A 15,757-nucleotide genomic window follows, 5' to 3' on the forward strand; every position below is an offset into this window, starting at 1 on the left:
ATACCCCATATCTCAATGTCTGTACTTTGACCTGTTAAACTTTTACCCCCAATCGGGGAGATTGCAGATTATGTATTCCTTACGCCACCCGTTCCTAAACTGAATTTTGCACCCCTTGATAATCTGTACCTTATTCCCTGATAACCAGAAACTTCTATGCTTAAACTCTGTACCGTTTTCTTTTTACTTCAACATCATCTTAATAAAATTATTAAATCTGCATACAATTGCTGTCAATGCAGTGCTAATTTTCCATATGACTAACTGGAAAAAAAATATGATTGCAAGGTAGTGTAATGGATTATATTGAACTACAGGTGGATTTATATTGGTGTGCCAACTCACCAGCCAGTGCTACAAATAAAGCTCCCACAGCAGCAGAATTTCAGGCTCTTTTTATAGGGTTGGATTTATTTCTCTAAACAGTCCAACACAAATCAAACAGATAAATTGGGCTCTGCTGCCTGGCCTTTTTCCAGCTCCTTTACCTTGACCCAGGGTCTCCTACAGGATCTCTCTCACAGCTGAGCAGCTTGATGGCCCTTTGTCTAAGGACCAGGTGACCTCTGAACACGGGCCTCAGACCCATTACCTGGGAGTCAGCTAGTCAGTCACAGGTAGGGCTAAGCCCTCTGCCTTTAATGGGTCATCCTCCCACGCGTGGCTGTTCTTGACACTACATATTAACACAGGATCTCATCCAAATACCATTGAAGTCAATGGAAATAACCCTATTGATTTAAATAGGATTTGAATCAGGCCCTTAAAGTGTGGTTCTTATCGCTGATGTCCTTTTACATTAAAGTGGCCCTTGCTATTATTCTCTCTCTGTCAGATTGCTGTAATGCACCTTGAACTGTTCCAAATATCACTTCTAGGTGCAGAAAAAAAGATGCCATTTATAAAGCAGGATCTTCTGTATGGAGGACATTACGGCCTGTGCTGTGTGATCTGCACTCACTGACAGCTGACTTCTTGGTGAAGTTTTAGTTAATGGCTTTGACTTACAAATGGTTTTGAACCTCCCTATATTTGAAACTGCTTCATTCCTCAGATGATTCTATGCCAGTAACTGCCAGCCAAGGTGTTTAAATTAGCAGGATACTGGTTTACAAGAGGGAGGGTGGTTGTAACATTGTCATCAGTGAGGGCCCCTGGACTCTGAAGTTTACTTCCCTCTTTGGTCCACCATAGCCTGGATTTAATGCTCCCCTCATCTGTTTCTCCAGGCTTTTCCAGGGATTTTAAGTAAACTTGTACTGCTGACACCTGAGAGAACTCTTCAAAGCACAGAGGTAAGCTGTAAATGTTTTTGTTTAAAATTATTGATTTCAATTATATAAATGTGCCAGGAGACTTCTGACTGGGTTATTTAAAAACTCTAAATAAAATACAGAATTATACCATCTTTGCATCCATCTGCTGTGGACTGTAGGTCTATAAAAGCAGACATGTAACTCAGGAATGGTAGCTATCCTAGAAACTTTACATGCCTTCCTCACCCCCATCACAGCAGTATCAGGCCTCCTCAGAATCTTTATCATCCCAAGACCCCAGCAAGGCAGGAAGTACTATTATCCCCATTCTATCATTGGGGTACTGAGGCAGATGGCCAGATTTGATTTCAATGGGACTTAGGTGCTTAACCTGTTCAGGTTAGTGTCGTTTCCAAACTTGATACCTATCTGCATCAGCAGCATCTAAGCACCTTTGTAAAAGACTTGCTGGGATGGTTCTCAGGACATCCAGGACCAGGAGTCACCTTGTTACCCTCTGTCACCAGCATGAAGGAATCTTGCTTGTGGTAACTGGGTGTCAGTTCCCTAACCTCACCAGCCTTCAGCCATTCAAGCACTCTCCTCTGGGCTAAGCCAGCCCTATCTCTGCCTTGCAGATTAACAATAGGTAATAAGCGTAGACCCAAGTTCATGTTTTATTATTTTGTTTTGGGCTGTAACCACCAGTTGTTTCCACCACTTACTCTCACTTCTAGGTAAATCTTTATTTTCTTAAATAAACCGGCTTTTGTCTTATTATAAGTGCTCACAAGTGCTGTGTGGTTTACAGGGGCAATTGTTTAAGGCAAAACTGGTAAATGTGGGTACACTGCCCCTTGAGGGCAGAGGATCTGGAATTTCTGTGAGTAGCCAGTGTCAGGGGCTGAATATCACAAGGGAGCAATTCAAGAGGACTGAGGTGCACCTATTGTTAACCTGCAAGGGGAAAGAAGAGCCGGCATAAGCAGGCGAGAGTGCTTGACTGGCTGAAGGACTGGCAACGTCAGGGAGTTGACACTCAGCTACCACAAGCAAGACTCCTCCTGGCTAACGGAAGAGAGTAACAAGTTGACTCACAGTCCCGAGTACCCCAAGAACCGTCACAGTGCCTCAGAAGCTTTCCAAGCTCTGCGATGCATATCAAACAGCAGCCATGGCCTATTAGATTTTATGTTTAATAATGCTGTAATTAGCTAACCAATAATCTATAAACAAATGGCTCCACCATAGAGACAGCAACCTGCAGTAATAAACCTTTCAGATCAGGAGCAGAAATTCAAAATTAATGGAGCCAGTGTAATGACCACAGAAACAAGGAGGCTTGGCTTAACTATTAGCAGCAGGAGACTGATCTCTGCTGAGAGCCGTATATAAATCAAAGCAGAATGATGTAATCTTTCCTGAAGGGAGTTAAGATATGAATAAACATCTCAACAGATGCTCAAGAAAACATCGGCAACAATCTGGAGACATTCTTTCAAGTAAAAGAGAAACATCCTGCTGCGTTCACTTTTTTGGATTCAAAAAACGAGTTCTGATTGTTGTTTCTGAACTCTTTTCCCAGCTGAATGTGGTAGGATTATGCTTCTATCACACGAAAGGAGGCAATTACCAAGCGTTCATATTTATAAAGGTTTTCTACTGTTTATAGCCACCAGCCTTGAAAACATGATTCACATTCAAAGTCGTGACGAAAAAGTACACAGCTATAGGTCATTGGTTTACAAAGAAAGCTCAAGTTGGTCTTAAAAAAACAAGTTCCAATTGAGTAGAAATAGCCAGCAGATATTATTTATTATCTGTACTGAGGTAGCACCTTACCGCTCTCAAATCATAGACCAGAACCCCACTGAACTAGACACTGTTCCAATACATAATAAAAAAGCCAGGTCCTGGCCTGAGGCATTTACAATCTAAGTTTAATAAAACAGACGTAGTAAAGGACTCAAAATTGCACCAAAACCAAAACTCTGTGAGACAACGTACTGACACAGAGGACATTACATATCCTGAGTTTTGTGTGTGCTTGTGGTGGTGGCAGTCACAGGGATGGGGACATGGACAAGTCTCCCATGCTCTTTGAGATACAAGGGCTCCAGTTTTATTTGTCATTTTGGATTCAGGAATTTTCTATTAAGCATGTCCTGTTGAAAATCTGTCTCTTTATTCCCTCTCCCATCTTTCCTAGCTTATATTTTTCTCCCCTCTTTTCTGCTTCCTCCTATTTCCTCCTGGCCCCTGGATTTAAAAGGAGCAGTGTTCCTGTATAATAACCTACCAAGCAACAGTTTCAAACTGTAACATATGACAAGGACTTTCTTGTTAATTTCAGGCTCTTCAGAAAGTAACTGCTGTGCATACACAATGCCCAAATAGCTCTAAATCTGAGCTCTGTGTTTTTCTCAGTTGGCACGAAGAGGAAAATCTGGGAAGCTTGAAGCTAGGCAATATATTTAAAGACATGTGACAAACCCTTATTCAAGAAACACAAAAGTGTGCAAAGGAAAGGGTTTGGAGTCCTGACATGTAGTCTTGGCTCAGATTTCCTGTTTCATTGGGAAAGTCGTTTAACTCTTTTTGCTCAGTTTCCCGATGTGTAAAACGGAATCAAAATACTTAATTACCAGAGGTATGGTGAAACTTACTCAATGTGTGTAAAGGACTTTAAAAACCTCAGATGAAAGATTCAAAGTACATTTTTTTTAAATCCTCATTTTCTGCTACTTCAGTGCTAGCAACAAAGCCCACATCGCAGTTGCCTGGAGATATTAATCATGTGGGTGACAACCTAAACAACTTCAGATGCTTCATATTCTCTTAAAGTGGATACTTCTGCAGCAGAAAATAACCTTAATCACAGCAAGCAGAAACCCCTGTTAATTTGGCTCTACCCTGTGGTCTCCTATTCCTGCCACTCCTTTGAGTACCCAGCCTTTCTCAATTCCCTTGTTAACTGCAGCCAAAATCCTTGCAGCACTTTATGGGAAGGAGCATCTTTATGAACCACTATCTTTGACTAAGTGCTCCAAGTTTTTTGCCCCAGTTCTATCACCAGAGATTTAAATTTTCCTTGTTTTGGAGAATGGTCCCACTAGGTTTGCCCCATTAACAGGCTGAGGGTATGTTAAGGAAAGCAATATTTATTAGACGAAGGTGAGTAAAAAGCAAAATGACTGTATGCCATAAGGCTTGTCAGAAAATGTCATCAAAACACAGGGGAAGTGGGAGGGACATTCATGAAAAATATTGTGTGCATTGTTCTCCAGCCAGCTTTAGTAAGCATTATAAAATCATAACTAATCCAGAGGAGTGAAGTTCTGGAACAGCCTTCCAAAGGAAACAGTGGGGGCAAAAGACCTATCTGGCTTTAAGATTAAACTCGATAAGTTTATGGAGGAGATGGTATGATGGGATAACATGATTTTGGCAATTAATTGATCGTTAACTATTCATGGTAAACGGGCCCAATGGCGTGTGATGGAATGTTAGATGGGGTGGGATCTGAGTTACTACAGAAAATTCTTTCCTGGGTATCTGGCTGGTGAGTCTTGCCCACATGCTCAGGGTTCAGCTGATCGCCATATTTGGGGTCGGGAAGGAATTTTCCTCCAGGGCAGATTGGAAGAGGCCCTGGGGGGGTTTTGCCTTCCTCTGCAGCATGAGGTCACTTGCTGGAGGATTCTCTGCACCTTGAAGTCTTTAAACCATGATTTGAGGACTTCAATAGCTCAGACATAGGTGAGAGGTTTATTGCAGTAGTGGGTGGGTGAGATTCGGTGGCCTGCATTGTGCAGGAGGTCAGACTAGATTATCATAATGGTCCCTTCTGACCTTATTATCTATCTATCTGTGAGTCTATGACTAGGTAACATTGATCAACCCCACCAGTGCAGTCTCTCTGCAGTAACAATCACGGAGCCATTACACTTCTTCTGGCCATTGCAGCACTGTAAGAACCATCTTGTCTCTCCCCAAACTCTTTGAAAATCTTGACCAAAAATGGAAGACTAGATGCATGTCAGACGCTGGACAGACTGTCAGCATTAATAGCTGGCTTCAGAAGTGAAGGCTATGCACATGGCTCCATCAGACCAATCAGCATTCTGCACAGCAGCAAAAGCCCAGAAATGCCCTGTTAGACTTCAGCAGGCGGAGATGGCATAGATCCAAACCACAAGTTGCGGTGCACAAATTCTCCCATCACATCCCAGAAGCTCAGCAAATGACACTCTTCAGACCAGCTTGCAAGGGTAGAAGCAAAGAACCTCTTCCTTTCCTCCTGCACAGCCACAGCGTAAGAGTTTCTCAAATCTTTGTGCCACAATCATTTGGCTTTAGCATGAGACTGCTGCTACTTGGGGACTCCAGCTATTTTTTCATGCAGTATGGCGGCAAATAAAGCCAATCAAGTTTAGGCTTGAATGTACTGTACAAGTCATCACGTCAGAGATCAACAAGAACATAGCCTCTGATCTGAGGCACTGAGGAAACCTCACCCAGGTCCTGCCCAGACATGCTCCCTGTGGGGCAGCTAGCATTGTCAGTGACATCAGCTGCTCCTTCAGTTTCAGTACTCTCTTTAGGCTGAGGATTCTCAAATTTACCACCTCATCCCGTCACCCATTGCTCATTTCCCTCTCTCCAAATGTCTCTTTCACATCTCTTGCTAGATCAGGGGTGGCCAACCTGTGGCTCCAGAGCCACATGCGGTTCTTCAGAAGTTAAAATGCGGCTCCTTGTATAGGCACCGACTCAGGGGCTGGAGCTACAGGTGCCAACTTTCCAATGTGCTGGGGGGTGCTCATTGCTCAACCCCTGGCTCTGCCACAGGCCCTGCCCCCACTCCACCCCTTCCCGCCCCTGAGCCTGCCATGCCCTCGCTCCTTCCCCTCTCCCCCAGAGCCTCCTGCACATCACAAAACAGCTGATCGGGAGGTGTGGGGAGGGCGGGGGAGGCGCTGATTGGCGGGGCTGCCGGTGGGTGGGAGACTCTGGGAGCGGGTGGTGGGAGATGCTGGGGGGCTGCTGATGTACTAATGTGGCTCTTTGGCAATGTACATTGGTAAACTCTGGCTCCTTCTCAGGCTCAGGTTGGCCACCCCGTGCTAGATGATACCAGGGATTATCGCATGTATAACATGGCCAAATCATTGCTTCTGCCTCTCATTTCCATCACCTACAGTAACTCCACTGTGCTTCCAGCCACAAAAGCTTCCAGACTCAGAGAGAAACCAAACACAGAACTCATGTTCTCCTCCCCCCCACACACAACATCCATATTCTGTGACTTATTTTTCTATATACCCTGCTAAAATTCCTTCCCACTCTGATCATGTCATCCTCCAACTCCTCTTGCTTCATTAGTCATCTTTCTCCCTTTCTGTGTCTGGTTCCAGTTTCTCAGCCTCACATTCAAAGACTTGCACAACAATGGCATTCAAAATGGCTGGGTGTATGAGTCAATTACGTGTCGCAGGTCATGTCATCCTGCCTTGGCCACATGGGGAAAGTCAGGTTGTCCCACCAGAAGAATGCTCTGGAAGGAATCTTCCCCTCAGGGAATAGTCCTGAGAATTTTGTTTTCCTTTTGTTAGTCCACTAGTGGGGATCTGAATTCTATTATGGCACTGTTAATGGCTCAGCCACACTGGTCTCCAGAACAGACTGGCGTTTGGTCCCAAATCTCCTTTTGCATGTCTCAGAATTACATGTTCCAAGGAGAAATTGCTTTTGGTCGAGTATCAAGAAACTTTCTCTTTAAACCATGAGACATTCAACCAGTCTATACTTGGACAACTAAAATTACACATTATTACTGGCAGAGAGGCCTTAAATAGTTGTCTTGCTAAAATGCTGAGACCATATGACAAAACAGCCAGACAGATTACAGATATATTGTAGTCAAACCTCTATTATCGGTCGCTCTCCTATAGTTGAGGTTAAAACCAGCTTTCTGTTTAAAGCTTGGCTCTTCTAAGTGCTTTAAAATCCACACGGTTATCTGGACTGCTTCAAAATTTGGTGAGTCTCAGAGGGGCACAGAGCATGGTTAGGGATCCACATTTAGGGCTATTTGACCAATGCGTTCTCCAGACACAGTCTCTCCCAAAAAACAGCTTTTTAAAAGTTGATAGATTCTGGCAACCTATTTTTGCTCACAGATAGAGATCAAGCCAGGCCTCAGATCACTGCACCAAGGTCTCAGGGTTACCCTAATAGAGCGCATGGCACCCACCAGACCTTTGGGAAAAATCAAATTAAAACCTTTTTTGAAAAAGACTTTGCTTCTCCAGTTAGGCATGCTAAGACTCATGAGCCTACCGGGTACCTAACTGATTATATTTAGCATGTCCACACAGAGGAGTTAACAGGACTATTAGCCTTCAAAGTTCCACACCAGCTGGATAGTTCAAGGGGATAAGCAGTAGTCCCTTGAACTTGACAGTGTCAGGCTTTGTCTACACTGGCAGTTTGTTGGCAAAACTTTTGTTGTTCAGGGGAATTAAAAAAACTCCCCCCGAACAATAAAAGTTTTACTGACGAAAAGCATCGGTGAGGACAGTGCTTTGTCGGCAGGAGTGCTCTCCTTCTGACAAAGCTGCTGCCACGGATGGGGGGTGGAAGCTTTTTGTTGGCAGGAGAGCACTGTCCAGCCGACAAACAGCACCTACATTGCGTGCCTTTTAGCGGCATAGCTGTAGCGGCAGAAGCCGTGCCGCTAAAAGCCTCATAGTGTAGCCATAGCCTTAGTTAAAGAGAGTCCCAGAAATTTGGAAAAGGTAGGATGGCATATTGCCAAAACCTGTCTCTGTAAGAGGGATTCTTTATTTTGGGGGAATGTATTTGTAAAAGATATTTGAATGCTTGCTGGCAGGGGAGGGGCATTTTAGGGGTGGAGAAGTGGGGAAATAAGGGTGAGGAGTTTGAGGCTGCATGGAAGGTAGGAGGATTCATAGATACTAAGGTCAGAAGGGACCATTATGATCATCTAGTCCGACCTCCTGCACAATGCAGGCCACAGAATCTCACCCACCCACTACTGCAATAAACCTCTCACCTATGTCTGAGCTACTGAAGTCCTCAAATCGTGATTTAAAGACTTCAAGGAGCAGAGAATCCTCCAGCAAGTGACCCGTGCCCCATGCTACAGAGGAAGGTGAAAAACCTCCAGGGTCTCTTCCAGTCTGCCCTGGAGGAAAATTCCTTCCCGACCCCAAATATGGCGATCAGCTAAACCCTGAGCATATGGGCAAGATTCACCAGCCAGATACCCAGGAAAGAATTTTCTGTAGTAACTTAGATCCCACCCCATCTAACATCCCATCACAGGCCATTGGGCCTATTTACCATTAAAATTTAAAGATCAATTAATTACCAAAATCATGTTATCCCATCATACCATCTCCTCCATAGACTTACTGAGTTTAATCTTAAAGCCAGATAGGTCTTTTGCCCCCACTGCTTCCCTTGGAAGGCTGTTCCAGAACTTCACTCTGATAGTTAGAAACCTTCGTCTAATTTCAAATTTAAACTTCCCAATGACCAGTTTATATCCATTTGTTCTTGTGTCCACATTGGTACTGAGCTTAAATAATTCCTCTCCCTCTCTGGTATTTATCCCTCTGATATATTTATAGAGAGCAATCATCTCTCCCCTCAACCTTCTTTTGGTTAGGCTAAACAAGCCAAGCTCCTTGAGTCTCCTTTCATAAGACAGATTTTCCATTCCTCAGATCATCCTAGTAGCCCTTCTCTGTACCTGTTCCAGTTTGAATTCATCCTTCTTAAACATGAGACACCAGAACTGCACACAGTATTCCAGGTGAGGTCTCACCAGTGCCTTGTATAACGGTACTAAAACCTCCTTATCTCTACTGGAAATACCTCGCCTGATGCATCCCAAGACCACATTAGCTTTTTTCACGGCCATATCACATTGGCGGCTCATAGTCATCCTGTGGTCAACCAATACTCCAAGGTCCTTCTCCTCCTCCATTACTTCTAATTGATGCGTCCCCAGCTTATAACTAAAATTCTTGTTATTAATCCCTAAATGCGTAACCTTACTCTTCTCACTATTAAATTTCATCCTATTACTATTACTCCAGTTTACAAGGTCATCCAAATTTTCCTGTATGATTTCCCGGTCCTTCTCTAAATCGTCAATACCTCCCAGCTTTGTATCATCCGCAAACTTTATTAGCACACTCCCACTTTTTGTGCCGAGGTCAGTAATAAAAAGATTAAATAAGATTGGCCCCAAAACTGATCCCTGAGGAATTCCACTGGTAACCGCCCTCCAGCCTGACAGTTCACCTTTCAGTAGGACCCGCTGCAGTCTCCCTGTTAACCAATTCCTTATCCACCTTTCAATTTTCATATTGACCCCCATCTTTTCCAATTTAATTAATAATTCCCCAGGTGGCACGGTATCAAACGCCTTACTGAAATCTAGGTAAATTAGATCCACTGCGTTTCCTTTGTCTAAAAAATCTGTTACTTTCTCAAAGAAGGAGATCAGGTTGGTTTGGCACGATCTACCTTTTGTAAAACCATGTTGTATTTTGTCCCATTTACCATTGACTTCAATGTCCTTAACTACCTTCTCCTTCAAATTTTTTTCAAAGACCTTGCATACTACAGATGTCAAACTAACAGGCCTGTAGTTACCCGGATCACATTTTTTTTCCTTTCTTAAAAATAGGAACTATGCTAGCAATTCTCAGTCATACGGTACAACCCCTGAGTTTACAGATTTATTAAAAATTCTTGCTAATGTACTTGCAATTTGTGAGCCAATTCCTTTAATATTCTTGGATGAAGATTATCTGGGCCCCCCCGATTTAGTCCCACTAAGCTGTTCGAGTTTCGCTTCTACCTCCGATATGATAATATCTACCTCCATATCCTCATTCCCATTTGTCATGCTACCATTATCCCTAAGATCCTCTTTAGCCTTATTAAAGACTTATTAAAGGATAAATGGGAATGGGTGGTAGGGGTGGTGAGAAGGGTTCGGGATCTCAGGTGGGGACACATGGGGGTGAGTGGCAGGGGAACTGGGGGAGAATAGGGGCACGGGCACCTGTCAGATCCACATTCTCCCCTTCAATGTGTGTGCCAGGATCTCGGGGTTATGAGCCCGTGTCCCCACCCTGCTTGTGAGCTAGGGGTGCTGCCTCCAGGGGTGTCTGAGCCCCACGCCCTGCCCCTGTGTATGTCAGGATCTGGGGCCCTTAATGCTCAAGGGGGGGTATGAGCCTTGTTCCCTGTCCCACCTGAGATAAGGAGGGGATTTGCCTCTCTGGGGATATCTGAGCCCCATTCCCCACCCCCTCATCTGTGTTTTAGGATCTGGGGGACCCCTGCCCATCAATGGAGATCTGACTCCCGCTCTATGTCCCTGCTCATGTGAGCCAGGTTCTGGAGAGGGCATGCCTTGCCTCTCTGGAATCTGACCTCCACTCTCTGCCCCCATGTGTGTGCCATGATCTGGGGGGCCCTGTCCCCCATGTTCCCCTTCAAAAGAGCCCATTCTCAGCTTGTCTTTCTGGGGAGGTCTGAGCCCCAGGGCTTGTCTACACTGGCACTTTACAGCGCTGCAACTTTCTCATTCAGGGGTCTGAAAAAACACCCCCCCTGAGCGCAGCAAGTTTCAGCGCTGTAAAGCACCAGTGTAGACAGTGCTGACCCTGGACACTGACCTCCAGACCCGGTCGCGCAACAGCAGGCTCCGGCGGGTGCTGGCCCAGGACGCAGACTCCTAGCCCCGGCTGTGCAGCAGTGAGCGCGGACCCCAAGCACCGACCCTGGGTGCAATCCCTGGCCCCCGTCACACAGCAGCAGGTGCCAGCTCCGGTGCCGACCCCCCGGCTGCATGGCAGCTGGTGCTGATCCCTGGCCCTGGGTGTCAATCCCTGGCCCTGGCCATGCAGCTGCGGGCGCTGACCCTGGGCTCCAGTGGGTGCTGGCTCAAGGCGCTGACCCCCAGCTCCAGGCACTGACCCACAGCCCCGACCACACAGGGGTGGGGGCTCCTATCCATCATCCCTGGCCTCTGCTGCCTCACCCCCCACCCCATCCAGATCTTAACTTGCCAGAACTTGCTGTGAAAAGTGATATTAAACATACAAATCTCTTTTTTCACAGCATTATTTTTATTATTGAGTACCCCCCCCAAAAAACCCTACATAAATAAATTACAATGATCTGGGTGCGTTTCCACGCATATTTGTTTGTTTTTCCTGAAGTTAATTGAGTATTTTAGGAAAAAGTGTCAGTGCGGCCACCAGCAAGAGTTGGTGGCACACTTTGAGGCCACGCAAAAATTTGTTATGAGAATCCCTGGTCTAAACCATCCAAGACAGATGGCTACCCAGCCTCCTTTTGAAAACCTCCAGTGAAGGAGCTACCACAACTTCCCAAGGCAGTCTGTTCCATTGTCCTGCTGTTCTTACAGTTAGGAAGTTTTTTCTGAGATTTAATCTAAATCTGCTATGCTGTAGTTTGAACCCATTGCCTCTTATCCTGCCCTCTGTGGCAAAGAGAACAACTTTTCTCCATCTTTTTTATGACAGCATTTCAAGTATCTGAAAACCACTGTCATGCCCTCTTAATCTTCTCTTTTCCAAACTAAGCATACCCAGTTCCTTCAGCCTTTGCTCATGTGGCTTGCATTCCGTCCCACAGATCATTCCATCCCTTTGATCAAAACACCTTCCTGAGCCTCTTATGCTGCAAATGGATGTGTAGAGCTGTATGTTGCATCTACTGAGAATATGCAGGGGGTGGGGTGATGCAAACTGCCCAAGCACAGAATACAGCTTCTTTTCAGAAAATTGTGGTAGCTCTTGAAAGAGCATTTGGGTTCTCTCATTACGCACAGGGGAAAAGTTGGATTCCAAGATCAGGTCCAGTTGGAAACCTGGGTACACAGCAACAAAGATACATCAGGGATTTGCCCTCCTCTCCCCACCAACCCCAACCGGGATGGGGGAAAGCCTGGACAAAATAGTGTGGTGGGTGCTGGCTGGACTGGAAGGACATGGGCTGGTTGGTGGGGCTGAGCAGTGGGAGGGAGAAGGGTTTTAGGTCAGGATCAGTAGTTCACTTGGCCTTTATGCCATCAATAACTCCACAAGGACCACTAATTCCCACCAATGTGTTTTCGTTTTGTTAAGGGAAAAAAAAAAAACCTAGGAAATTATATGGCAAAAAAGTTAACAAACAGTTAAGGTTTCCCTGGGACAGGTTGCGGCCTTCCAGAATGCCTAGTTCAGCAAAACTCAAAACTTCAGAAAATCAGGAAATACCTCTGTACAAGAGAAGATACATGTAAATTCAGTTCTGCCCTCTTTGAACGACGACCCAAAACACCCATAACACATATACTCGCACTCTGACTTTTCACTGTACAGAAAGGAGCTACCTGCACCTACCCTACAATCAAACACTAAGTCGACTCTCCTGACAGGATACCACCCTTGTGAAATCTAACAGTCACTTTACTCTCTACCCCCAGGATACCATCTAAACCGATACGTTCCCTTATCCATCAGCAAACCCACAGACTACTCTCATATGCCACCATGCTACCGACAATTCCTGAGACAAGACCCTCCCTCTGCTCTGCCCCAAGTGCCTTGGGACAACCTACACAACTTTGCGATAAAATTATGTAAACTAGCTCCTCACGGAACACATGGTCTTCTTTCCTTTCCTTACACACAGGGTGGGCACAAACCCTGATCTCCTCATCTCAAAATCCAATTGTGATGCTCCTCAAAGTAATCCCTATCTCTTCAACTCACAAACACACCTCTAACCAACCTGCCACATCTACTGTGCCCACCAATTAAATCATTCAGTATAGCTACATCTCCTACACTGAATGCAGCTGCAGTGCAGGGAGACAATTTGCAGTAGCCATTGCCAGCTCCAGGACACAGTTGGCTCTGGGAAAAAACCTTAACTGGGCATTACATTCTTTTGCCCTTTGATAGTTAGAGGTTTGGTTGATCTGGCATCCTCCCTCATCTTTAGCTGGCTGGTCTTGGACAAGCCTTTCAGCCCTCAGCAATAAGCCTTGAAAGAGATATCTGACCTTCAGGAAACACTATCAGCTGAAAGTTTTGTACCTATCCTGGTACAAGTAATCACTAACATTAGAGAGAAAGCACTCTAATCACTGGACCTATAACCTGAGCTGTGGGAGACAGAGTTCAATTCTGATCCACCAGACACAGTGTGTGATCTCAGGGCCAGTGGCCTAATCTTTCAGTGCCTCAGTTACCCTCTGTAAAACAGAGAACACCTCTTCCCCTACTTCACAGGGAGTTGTGAGGATAAATATATCAAAGGTTGTGAGGTTTTTCCATGTACTACTGTGATGGGGGCCATATAAGTAGATAAGGTATTGTAACTAATCTTACTATAATAGATAAAATACTTTTCTCTACTTCTTCCATTTGTGCATCTAACAACACTTCAAGTATAATCAGCTTCACTATTTCATTGCTGAGACAGGAAGCACCGTCAGAAGCAATGCATGACAGTATCCTGCAATATCCTGGGCAAACCTTGTGTATTTACATTAAACCTTACTGAATTACATTCAATATTTTGGGGGTCCATTTTACTGAAAATGCAAATTTTGTGTACTATTTTCACCATGTATGGTGGGTTTGGATTGTGTGGAACTTCTTTAGGAGGACAAAGTGTTATTCAATCTGTGGGAGATAATGTGACTTTCAAAAAACTATACTGAACAACATAACAGACATGACTGATCTTTTGGGACAGTACGCATGAAGTGCAATTCCTAGGAAGTACTGGGGAGGAGGGCACTGCAAACCTTCACTTAGGGACTCAGCCTTTGAAGCTTTTCCTGAGGGCGGATACCTTTTGTCCGATCACCTGTTACAGGAGGGCAGTTCAAAGACTTAGGCTGTGTCTACACTACAGACCTTACAATAGCACAACTGCGCTGCTATAAGGTCCCCCATGTAGCCGCTGTATGCCAGCGGGAGAGAGCTCTCCCATTGGCATAATTAAGCCACCCCCAATAAGCACTGTCAGTGTCTCCCGCCCACACAGCACTGTCCACACTAGTGCTTCTGTCAGGGAAACTCATGTCGGTCAGGGGGGTGTATTTTTCACACCCCTGACCGAAAAAAGTTTTACTGACAAAAGTGCTAGTGTAAACATAGCCCCAGTTTGGATTCTCCAGGGACCAACAGACCAAGACCTTGTCTATGCTACAACTTACTTCATTACAATTTATATCAGTCAAAGGTGTGAATATTCCACACCCCTGAGCAACGTAAATTATACCAACCTAAGCACCAGTGTAGACAGTGCTGTCGGTGGGAGAGCTGCTACCGCCTCTCATGGGGGGTGAAGTAATTAAGCTGACGGGAGAGCCTTAGAGCTCCACCACAAACGCTACAGCAGCGCAGCTGCATCAGCAGCCGTTGTAAGGGCTGTAGTGTACATGTGGCCAAATAAAGCATTTTTGAATAAAACAGCCTGGTTTTAAACAGGTTCAGAGCCTTCCTCCTGATCAAGCAAATGGACAGGATCCCCAGTATACAGAGGGCCCCAATCCTTAGGGAAGGGTTGGAAGGACTGACACGGATCAGAGTCCTTGTGGAGATGGAGGGTGCAAGGAGAGTGATCTCTGGTAAGCTTATCAGGATGCATGTAGGTTCTTGAATTATTTTTAACATGTCTTCTCTGTAGTGCTTTTACCTTAGGAGTAAAATATGCTTGCTCAGAAGGAACTGTGTGGGACGATATCTGGGGCAATTACATTGTGTACCATCTGTGAGGGGAGAAGTGAAGTAAACCTGCTTAGGCTGGGAATAACACAGTCAAAGCACATTGGGGGGCAGGGGGCGGGATAGCTCAGTGGTTTGAGCATTGGCCTGCTTAAACCCAGGCTTGTGAGTTCAGTCCTTGAGGGGGCTATTTAGGGATCTGGGGCAAAAATTGGGGATTTGTCCTGCTTTGATCAGGGGGTTGGACTAGAACCTCCTGAGGTCCCTTCCAACCCTGATATTCTATGAACTGTTCAGCCTGGAAATACGCTGGTCACAAGGGAGAGAGATGCAGATCTCCGCCCAAGAAAGGCAACAGCTAGGAGGTCGGAAGGCTGAGAGTGGGTGCCCCTGCTGGATCACTAAGCGGAAATACAGGAGCAGTTGCCCTGAACTGTGACACCATGCAAGAGGTATCTATGTAGAGCAGTGGTAGCAAGACTGAACCTGAAGAGGCAACAATCAAACATGGGCATGTGCACTGAGAGGAAAGCAAAGGGAGGGAAAAGAATGAGCCCAAGCACATTTGGTGGTATTGCTCTTTTGTCTTTCTAGTCTCCCCTGCTCAAAAGATCCTTATAAACATCAGCAAGGGAGAAGAAAGACACTTTATAAAAAGATTACTTGGCACACATTCACCGAATTGAAGCCTTCACTACACTG

At 45.2% G+C, this 15,757-nt stretch overlaps 1 protein-coding gene and 1 long non-coding RNA gene across 3 annotated transcripts in view; one reads left to right on the forward strand and one right to left on the reverse strand.

Annotated features, from left to right (window-relative positions):
• The window catches only part of RNF144A (ring finger protein 144A), a 98,827-nt gene that overhangs the window by 46,987 nt on the left and 36,083 nt on the right, over positions 1-15,757 (reverse strand). The window lies entirely within an intron of this gene.
• Positions 1,239-15,416, forward strand: LOC141983814 (uncharacterized). The gene is made up of 3 exons (XR_012638523.1): positions 1,239-1,295; positions 14,819-14,958; positions 15,353-15,416. It is a non-coding gene; the product is annotated as an uncharacterized LOC141983814 (long non-coding RNA).

This window comes from Natator depressus, chromosome 3 (genome assembly GCF_965152275.1).
Source record: "Natator depressus isolate rNatDep1 chromosome 3, rNatDep2.hap1, whole genome shotgun sequence".
In the NCBI taxonomy this organism is placed as follows: domain Eukaryota; kingdom Metazoa; phylum Chordata; order Testudines; family Cheloniidae; genus Natator; species Natator depressus.